Source organism: Phyllostomus hastatus, unplaced genomic scaffold, assembly GCF_019186645.2.
Source record: "Phyllostomus hastatus isolate PE091 unplaced genomic scaffold, TTU_PhHast_1.1 phas_scaffold_11, whole genome shotgun sequence".
In the NCBI taxonomy this organism is placed as follows: Eukaryota; Metazoa; Chordata; class Mammalia; order Chiroptera; family Phyllostomidae; genus Phyllostomus; species Phyllostomus hastatus.
The window spans coordinates 1,323,627-1,333,343 of NW_025334005.1; the positions used below are offsets into that span (position 1 = coordinate 1,323,627).

General features: G+C 64.2%; 1 long non-coding RNA gene across 1 annotated transcript; it reads right to left on the minus strand.

The window, feature by feature from the left end:
- Positions 1–5,728: 5,728 nt before the first annotated feature.
- On the minus strand, positions 5,729–7,524 carry LOC123829196. Its single transcript, XR_006787579.1, has 3 exons — positions 7,085–7,524; positions 6,435–6,719; positions 5,729–6,078 (listed from the first exon to the last, which is right to left on the minus strand). It is a non-coding gene; the product is annotated as an uncharacterized LOC123829196 (long non-coding RNA).
- Between the last annotated feature and the right edge of the window lie 2,193 nt (positions 7,525–9,717).

Here is a 9,717-nt window from a genome sequence, read left to right on the forward strand (position 1 = left end):
GCACTGGGCGTCACGTGGCAGGGGCCTGGGCGGCGGCCCTCTCGGGCTCCGTGTGGGCCCAGGCTCGCCCAGCGGCCGTCGGCTGGGCTCAGCCCCTCGTGGGCCCGAGCGCCTCGGGTCCTCGAAGGCTGGCGCCCGGAGGCAGCCCTCAGTTCCCAGCCGCGTGGGCCTCTGCCCCGGGCATCTCGGGACCTTGCAGCCAGCTCCTCCATCGGAAGGAACAGGGGAGAAAAGCCAGGGGGAGGAGTCGCACCGTTCTTGTGCTTTTCTGTGGTCAGAGGGAGCCACCAGGTCCAGCCCCAGTCAAGGAGAGGGCGGTCTCGTACGGCAAGAATACCAGGAGCAGGGGGCCCTTGGGGGGCATTTCAGAAGGATACCTAGCCCACTGGTGACAAGAAAGGCCTTAGGGGGGTTTTTGGGGGGGGTAATTTTTTTTTAATTTTATTTATTTATTTTTAGAGACGGGAGGGAGGGAAAGAGAGAGAGAGAGAGAGAGAAACATCAATGTGCGGTTGCTGGGGGCCATGGTCTGCAACCCAGGCATGTGCCCTGACTGGGAATCGAACCCGCGACACTTTGGTTCGCAGCCTGCACTCAGTCCACTGAGCTACGCTAGCCAGGGCAAAAGGGCCTTGTTTTTATGCTAATGCCTGCACCCCTGAGGCCGCCTCTCACACCGCAGTTCTCACCGGGTCTCCCATGCTCCCTCTCCCCGTGACAGATGGGGAAACGGAGGCTGGAGGGGCCCCAGGTTGCTCCTCTCAAGGTGGCATCACCCAACGGGCTAGAGGCACCAGGCCTTGAAGACGGCCCCGGCCCAGCGTCAGCTGAGTCTGAGAGCGAGCACGGGTGGGGCCCAGCTCTGGGTGGGGTGCAGCCCAGCGGGCAGCGCCCCCCTGATGGGGCCTGGAGGATGGCCCCGGCTGGGCTCGCCCGGCAGCCACACAGCAGTGGCTGCCTCCTCCTGCAAGCGAGGCCGAGTCACAGCCCGTGGTGTGTGGCGTAGATGAGAAAGCGGGTCCTTGGCAGGCAGTCCGGTCCCTGCCCGGCCCCCAGGCGTGGAGACAGACCTGAGATTCATACGGCACAGCGACCTCCTCTCTCCCGCCGCCCCCACACCCCACACCCTGCAGCTGCGTCCCCGCGCCGCTTCTGGTGCCCGAGGTGGCCCTGGGGACCTGCAGTGGACAAAGGCATCCTCTTGGTGGGGACAGACACTGCCTGGCCCGGGCTGAGAGGGGGTCTGTTCCTGTCACAGCAGAGCCACTGTCGGAGGCATGCAGCCTCCGCAGACAGCCTTTTCTCCAAGGATGTGCTCTGGGAGGCCGCCCCAAACTTGGTTTGCATGTCAGACGTGCGCCCCCTCAGGTCCGAGACACATCCCTCAGGTCCGAGACACGTGCCTCAGGCCTGGGAGAAGTGCCCACCCTCTCCAGGTCCGGCTCGCGCTGTGCTTAGAGGGGAAATGACAGAAACTCCCTGCTGAGGCTGTGGGGGGAGTTCCAAGCCTCCAGGCTCCAAGAAGGAGCCTCAAAGGAGGTTCCAAGAAGGGCCACGCGTCCTCGCGCCTGGAGGCACCGGCCATCACCGGCCACACACCCTGGGCCTGCCCTGGACTCCTCGGGTCACAGTCCTTTCCTTCCCGGTGCACCTGGCCCAGCGCCCAGGCAGGGCCGGGTCTCCTCTGCGTGAGCAGTAAGCCTGTGCCCACGTGGGTCCTTCTAAAGGTGGCTTCATGGTTTTCATTCACTCACTCAATCGTCCACGCATTGATTGAGCACCTACTGCATGCCAGGAACTGGCCTCGGCATGATTGACTGACCGACACAAAAGGTGCCCGGACGCTTTCCAAAAGCACGTGGAAAGAAGTAAAAATCACTGGGCTGCATGGTCACCTGGGAAAGGCACGGGCTCGGGTCATTCAGATCCGAATTCTGGTCCCTCCCCACCCCAACCTCGGGAGCTCAGGCAGCCCACAGGAAATGGGGTTTGCAGCCAGACCGGCGCACAGTAGGGCCTCAGGGCCTGCTCCTGTTCGCTCACCCACTTCCTTCTGTGTCGTCGCCTCTGGGAGACGAAAGGCCCAGGGTCTTAAGGTCCCGGAGGATTCTCAGACCCCTGTCCCGCGTCAGCCTCGAAGCTGCAGGGCAGCACTGCATTTACCCTCGCTGCCCTTGAAACTGAGACTCCGGGAGGCCGTGTGCTTTGTCCCAGGTCACTCAGCGAGTGAGGGGCACTGGGGACACGAAGGCTGGCCGAAGCTGGAAGGACAACATGTCGCCGAGCACGGGCCGCCAGCCAGGACCTATGTGAGCAGACCCCTTGCCCGTGTCCCAGGGACAAGTACGTGGAACAGCAGATGCCTCAGGCCAGTGCAGGCTGCGCCTGCAGAGCTGAAGGTCAAGTGTGGAGGTCTGTGGGGCTGGGGCACAGCTCTGGGCCCAAGGCCCTTGGGGAGCCTGGGCCGAGGGCCTGGGAGAGGCCGGCCGGCCAGAGAGGCGTCCGGGGCCTTGCCGCGTCAGACCTGGCACAGACGTCTTCCTGGCCTGGGAGCCCCGAGACGGGGCCCGCGGAGCTGGTGTGCACATCAGTCCCGAGACACGGGTCAGGGATGAGCGGAAAGCCACCGAGGTGCGTTGGCAGCTGGCAGCCATCGGGCTCCGTCCCATGGGGCCCTCAGGGCAGGGGAGCTGGGTGTCCCCCTGCCGCACCCTCGTAAGGCTGGCCGCTAGCCAGGGGCCACTCCTGGGCACCGAGCTCCCTGCCAGAGACAGGCAGGGGCTGGCAGGAGGGTGCCATCGGCCTGGTCCAGACGGGTGAGCTCCATGGCACTCCCTGTGGGCACCGCAGGCACCCCATGCAAAGGCCACCCCGCACACTCCCCGCCCACCCACCCAGCCCCCCACCAGCCCAAACGGCCAGGAGCACAGCCGGGCCCTCCTTTTGGAGGGGGCGTCTCTTCCAGGACATGGAGACGAGAAGAGCGAGCGGATAGAACACTGCACCCGCTGGATGGCAGACAGGATGGGCATGGCCACACGGTGGCATCTTGTTCTGCCATGAAAACATGACGAGGTGCAGAGTCCTAAAAACACTCAGTGGAAGAAGCCAGACGCAAAAGGCCACGTGCACGATTTCATCTATGTGACTGTCAGACCAGGAAGATCAGAGATGCAAGCAGGGTAGCGGTTGCCAAGGCTGGGGGTGGGGAGGGTGAGGAGCAAGGCCTAACAGGCACAGGTTTCTTCTGGGGGTGATGAAAGCGTTCTGAAGCCAGAGTGGCAATGGTTGCACAACCTTGTGGCTATACCAGAAGCACTGAATTGCATACTTTAGAAAGGTCAATTTTATGAGAAGGGGATGTGTCTGGATTTTGGACAGTATACACACGGCCGGCCATCTTTAGAGGAGACAATCACGGAGGGCTTCTGGGAGGAGGTGACATTTGAGCAAAGGTCTGGAAGATGAGGGGAGTTGGCCATGGGGTGGGGCAAGAGGAGGTATGGCTGGCATGGAAGGGGGCAGAGGGCAGTGAGCTTGAGGGGAGAGGGCCAGGGGAAGGGGCAGGGGTGCCAGAGACCCCGTGGGGTCAGGTATCTGTGCTGAGGGTGCGTCTCATTCTCAGAACAAGGGGAGGGCCACTGGAGGGTCTCGAGCAGGGGAGAGACACAGCAGGATTTGTGCTTTCAGAGGGGACAGGAGGCAGAGCCCCCAGGAGACCGGATGCCTCCTGGGAATCACTTGAGACAGGCGCAGGGTGGGGGAGGAGTCACCGGCTATAAACACGCTGTCCTCGCCATGCCTGGGGCTGTGGGGGGCACCTTGCTCCACGGTCTGGGGGTGGGGGTGAGGGTCCACAGCAAACAGAGAGGCTCCACAGGAGGCCCTCGGCAGGGCCGCAGGGAAGGCAAGCTGCGTGGATGAGCGTGCCACGACGGGACAGGGACAAAAGTGAGCCCGCGGTGGCCTGGAAAGCAGCCCAGACTCTGAGCTCGCTGCCAGGCCAGCTGCCCAGGGCTCCTCGGCAGGGCATGGGTCCAAGGGGCAGGGACGGCCAGGACCAGGGAGCCCGGCGGGGAGGCCCCTGGACACTAGTCTGAAGGGGGACCTTGGAGGGTCATCCAGGCTGGAGAGGGCCGGTCCTGGCCTGGCCTGAGGGGTTCTAAGCCAGGCTAGTGGCGGACCTGGTGGTTCACGGTCAAGGTCTGTTGTGCAAGACGGAGGAGAAGCCCCCACTCGGCTCAGGCAGCAGACACCCCGTGAGCCCCTGAGAACCAGTGACGCCCCAGGGGGCTGCAACCAGGGAGCCACTCAGAGGGTAATGCCAGGGGCCCTGCGCTCCCCTGCAGAGCCGGTTGAGCGCGCCACTCTGGGGGGGGCTGGTCCCAGGTCAAGTGTCTCCTGTGCGCCAGGTCCTCACGCTGGGCGGGCGGAGGACCGGCAGGGGCTAGTAGGGAAGGGAACAATGGGAGTGTGTGTCAGAGAGACAGGGTTTCAGTTTTGCGAGACTGAGTTTTGGCAGTGGATGGGGGCCGGCTGCCTAACAGTGTGAACGTACCTTACACTCCCACGCCGCACACCTAGAAACGGTTCAAATGGCCACTTCTACGAGAGGTGGATTTTTACCATAATTTTTTTTAAAAAGATCCTGTTTTGTTTTGTTTTGTTTTGTTTTAATGGCTTGAAATACAACCCCCATCCCGCCCCGCCATGGGGACAATCTGTTCGGCTGGCAGATGGAACGAGCCCCCGGGGGAAATTCCAGATCTCGCTGCTGGACCGGGAGCTGGCCCTCGTGAGCGGAGGCTGGAAAACAGCGGCCTCTGCCAGGACGTGGGGGAAGCAAGCGCGGCCTGCCGCCAGCAGGGGGCACCCGCGCGCTCGGGCTGGAAGACAGCTCTGCCGCCCTGCTCTCGTCCGGGAAGGCTGCGATGGGTTGGAAGCGGGTGGAGGCGGGCTTTCCTTTTACCCGCATGGACACGACGGTGGCCAGCCGGGCCAGTCCCCTGGAAGGTGATCTCGGGACCTAGCAGACGTCACCCCCTGGCCTCCACCCTCCGGGGCCCCCCAAAGCAGGAGTCGTTGACACCGGTCCCCAGGAGGGTCCGACGGCCACCCCAACTGCTGGTCATAGCCTGTCTCTGCCCCTCCCCCGGGACACCTGCGTGGGCTACCCAGGTGTCGGTCGGTGGTCACGGTAGCCTGCGCAGGGGGCTGGGGTGACGGTGAGCTGGAGATGAGCCCCTGGAGCGTGGCAGGAGTGGGTTCTCACCGTCATTTCTCGTCCCTGTCTCATGTCCTCACAACTGCTTCCTGGGGTCACCACTCAAATTAACTACCTGCACCCCCCCAAAAAAGTTAAGTACGGCTGCAGGCAGGCGGGCGGTGTGCCCACGGCACAGGCGCAGAGGGGCGGGCAGCCCAGCCCCTGCGGCGCTCTCCTGGGGCCGGAGGTGGTTTCCAAGCGCCCGCCCCGGGCCACGAGGGGTGAGAGCCTGTGCAGGAGCAGAGCGCACGAGAGGTCCGGAAGGTGGGACGACGCGGGGGCCTGGGCTCTGGGGACCCCTCTGCCTCCGGCTCGGGCGGCGTCCGAACGGGGCCGCTTCCTGGCTGCTGCCGCTGCTGCGCCCACTCTGGGCTCCAGGCTGCTTAGTGACCCGCTGCCCCTCAGCCTCCCGCGCCCCCCTGCCCCGGCCCACCCACACCCCTCTGCTAAAGCCTTGTTTCCCTAATAGCGTGCCGCGTCTGTTTTCTGATCCAGCAGGGGAGGGAGGGGGGTGTTGAGGAAGGCAGGGAACCAGCAGGAGAACCCACAGACTGAAATGAGGGACAAGAAGCGCATCCACCCGTGAACCTCGTCTGGGTCCTAATGCACATGCCCAGTCCTCTGCTGAACGTAGAGAGACAGATGTCCCCCACCCCAGGGCCTTTGCCCCTGCTGCTGCTGCTGTCATCTGTCCCGGAATGCTCTCCCGAGGGCTCTGCGTACCTGGCTCCGGCCCCTTCCCCCTGGCAGGTCTCCAGCCTGCCCTCCATCGACAGGCCTACCCAGCTTTCGGCGTGAGTTTCCTCTTGCTGCTGTAACAAATGAGCCCAAACTTAGTGGCTGAAAACAACACCCGTTTATTCCCGTGTCGTTCTAGAGATACAAAGCCTCACATCAAGGGCTTTGCTGGGCTGGTTCCTTCTGAAGCCCCTGGGGGAGGGGTCCCTCCGCTGGTCTCTGTCGGCGTCGCCCAGAGCCACCGCATCCTCGGCTTGTGCCTCCTTGCTCGAGTCCCCTGGCCTCTGTCTTCGGTCACCACTTCAACCACCCGATGTCCCGACTGCCTCCACTGTCACGCCGCACTCCTCCCTCTCTTAGAAGGACCCATGGGGTCATAGGGGCCCCGCCTGGATTTCCCAGAATAATCTCCCAATCTCAAGATCCTTACCCTCATCACATCTGCGGAGTCCCTTCTGCCATGGAAGGTCCCACGGCGTCGGGACCCAGGAAGGAGGACGGTGACGCTTCCAGAGGCCGTTACCGAGTCTGGGGGACGCCCTGTCCGCTCCCACCACGTGACTTTCTATCGCCACGCCTGTTCGTCTTCCCCGCTGCAGTGATCCCAGCTGGGATTCTTCTGTCATTTGTTTCTGGTTCTCACCTCCTCTTCCTTCCCTTCACGTCTGGTTCCTCCACAGTTCTTTCTCCAGGATCCACATTGTTGGTTCGGTAACTACGTGTTGAATGCAGATAAGAATGAATGAATGAAGGATGGATGCATGCATGCTGGATGATGGATGATGGATGATGGGTGGATGGATGGTGGATGGTGGATGGATGGATGGATGATGGATGGATGGTGGAAGGAAGGATGGATGATGGATGGAAGGAAGGATGGATGGTGGATGGATGGATGGATGGATGGTGGATGGAAGGATGATGGATGGATGGATGGATGGATGATGGATGGATGGATGGATGGTGGATGGATGATGGATGGATGGATGATGGATGGAAGGATGATGGATGATAGATGCATGCATGCTGGATTATGGATGATGGATGGTGGATGGATGGTGGATGGTGGATGGTGAGAACCTGGGTGGGTGGGTGAACAAAGGAATGGTCCTCCACGCAGGGACAGAGGAGAAAGTGGCCTTCTGCAGAGATCCCCAAGATGCGGCATCTCCCACAGACGCCCCAGCCCGGCTGGAGGACACGGGCGGCGGACAGGGTCGCACTCTGCCCTCCCCAGCAGGAAAGCCAGCTAGACCCGGGAGGGACCTTTGTATCTCAAGGGTTGAAGCCACGGGGCCTACGGGGTTGGCCTGGGAGGCCCAGGACACGCGCACGTTTGCCCGTCGTCTCCTGCTGAGAACAAGGAAGCACCGCCTGTCAGAGCTCAGGTGGCAGGTGAGGCTGAGGCACGGGGCACAGGGAGCCCCACACCCCGCCAGCCTCTCTGGGGCCCAGGTCCCCTCGGCTCGTCAGAGGCAGAGCCGGGGCTCCATCCCAGGGCGCCAGAGACCCCTCACTCCTGAATGCGCCCATGCCCGAGGCTGGAGAGGTGGACCCGCCCCCCAGCGACGGACAGCCTGAGGTTGGGGTGGGGTTTGTCCAACAGACGCACAGTTGCCTCCTGGGCCCCGGCTTCCTCATTTCCTGAACGTGGGCGGCCTGCAGGCGGGGTCTTTATGTGTTTCGTTCATCGTGGGACTCCCGGGGCCTGGCACGGCACCAGGCGCCCAGTGGGTGCTCAGTGAGTAAGGACGAGCTGGGTGACTCTGCAGAGCGGGGGGTGCGGGGAGGACCCGTGATCCCACGTGTGCGGGCCCTGGCTCAGGGACACCGTCCTCGGCTCGCTGGCCCTGTCACTACACCTGTCCCCGATGGACGGGACAAACGGCGTCAGAGAGGTGAGAACGTGACAAGGAGTGTGAGACCGTGGGCCCAGCGAGCTGACCAGAGCTGCCCCCGCCCTCCCCGCACCCCCGGGGCCCCGGCAGCCCCATTGGGTGCGGCAGCCCCCGTCTCGGTGCGGGAGCCTTCCCGCCCTGCCGCTCCTCCGCCGGGTGCCTTCCTGCCCCTCTCGCCCCAGGCCCTCCTGCCCAGCTTCCCTCGGGGACTGCAGCGTCACCTCCTCAGGGAAGCCGCCCTGGTCTCCCTGGCACACCTGTTCTTGGCCCTTCTGTTCAGGTGGGTTCCAGGTGTGCTCGCACCCTCTGGTTCCGCTCCGCTCCCAGGCTGGACTGGGGCTGCTCATCAGCCCCAGGCACAGTGCCTGACACCCAGCAGCCGCTCTGACTGCCCCAGGGCGAGGAGCGGGGTGGCGGGGGTGGGGGGGGGCACCAAGGCTCTGTTCCACGGCCCCCGCCACCCAGGGGCCGGCTGTGGGCCACAGGAGGGTCCTGCCCGAGGGGGCTGTGGGACCACAGAGTCCCTCTATGAGGCCTGCGGTGGGGTCGATTAGAAATAAAGTTCTTGCCCTGGCTGGTGTAGCTCAGTGGATTGAGTGCGGGCTGCGAACCAAAGTGTCACAGGTTCGATTCCCAGCCAGGGTACATGCCTGGGTTGCAGGCCACGGCCCCCAGCAACCGCACATTGATGTCTCTCTCTCTCTCTCTCTCTCTATCTCCCTCCCTTCCCTCTCTAAAAAATAAATAAATAAAACCTTAAAAAAAAAAAGAAAGTTCTCGGGCAGAGCCTGTCGGAGGCGCACAGAGCGCTTTGCCACCCTGGTCTGACCCCTTCCCCACCGCCACTTCCGAGAGTCATCTCCCCCCCAACCTGCAGGCGAGGGGGCCAGGGCCAGGACCACCCGCGACTGGAGGCGGCCAGCGGAAGAGCCCCACGTGCCAGCCAGCCAGCCAGCCGGGCTCCCTCCTCCGGCCCCTGCAGGAGTCCAGCCTCCAGCTTGGGACGGCGGGCGGCGGCGGCACCAGCAGCAAACCCGGCGCAGGGTGACTGCCCCGCTCACAAGCACCTCTCCTCAGTTCCGAAGGAAACCAATTTCCACACCAAATAAGGCGGTGGGCCTCCGAGCCGCTGCCCACTCCACGCAGCTCCTTTTAAGTGTCCAAACGCAATCACACTTGGAGCCCGCCTGGACTCAGCCTCCTCCAGCCCGCCCCCCCCACACCCGCCCTCCGCCTCCCCGAGTAAACAAGCGGTCCAGCTGGGCCCCAGCTGGCCGGCCCGGGGAGGGGGCAGGCTCACCCGCCTGCCGCCTGCTGCCCGCCCGGCTCACAGCCCCAGGCATAGCCCGGAGCTCCAGCATCCTGCTGCCCCGCCCCTGCCCCGGGTCAGAAGCCTGCAGGCACCCCCCGCCCCCGCACCCCTCCGGCAGGTGCAGGGGCAGCTCTACTTCGGGCTCCCTTCCAGGCGCCCCAGAGGCACCCACACCGATACCCCGGTCACCGCTGGCTCCCGAGGTGCCAGCACGCTGGGCACTCCCTCGGGCTCCCCGGGCCGTGAGAAAGCTGGCCCGGGGCAAGAGGGCTTTCTCCAGGGTCCTCCTGGGAAGCCACTCCTCCCGCCGCCACCCCCCCTCCCCCACCGTCGTCATGCCACCCCTGGGGTTCCCGCACGCCCCCAGGCTCTGGCTCACTGCCCCAGGACCCCGCGGGCGCTCCTGGGGGGCGGGGCCGAGGCTGACTCCTCCTCCCGGCGAGCAGCGCGCAACAAGCTAGGCAGCCGCCAGTTCCAGGCTTGGCCCCGGCGAGCGAGCGGGT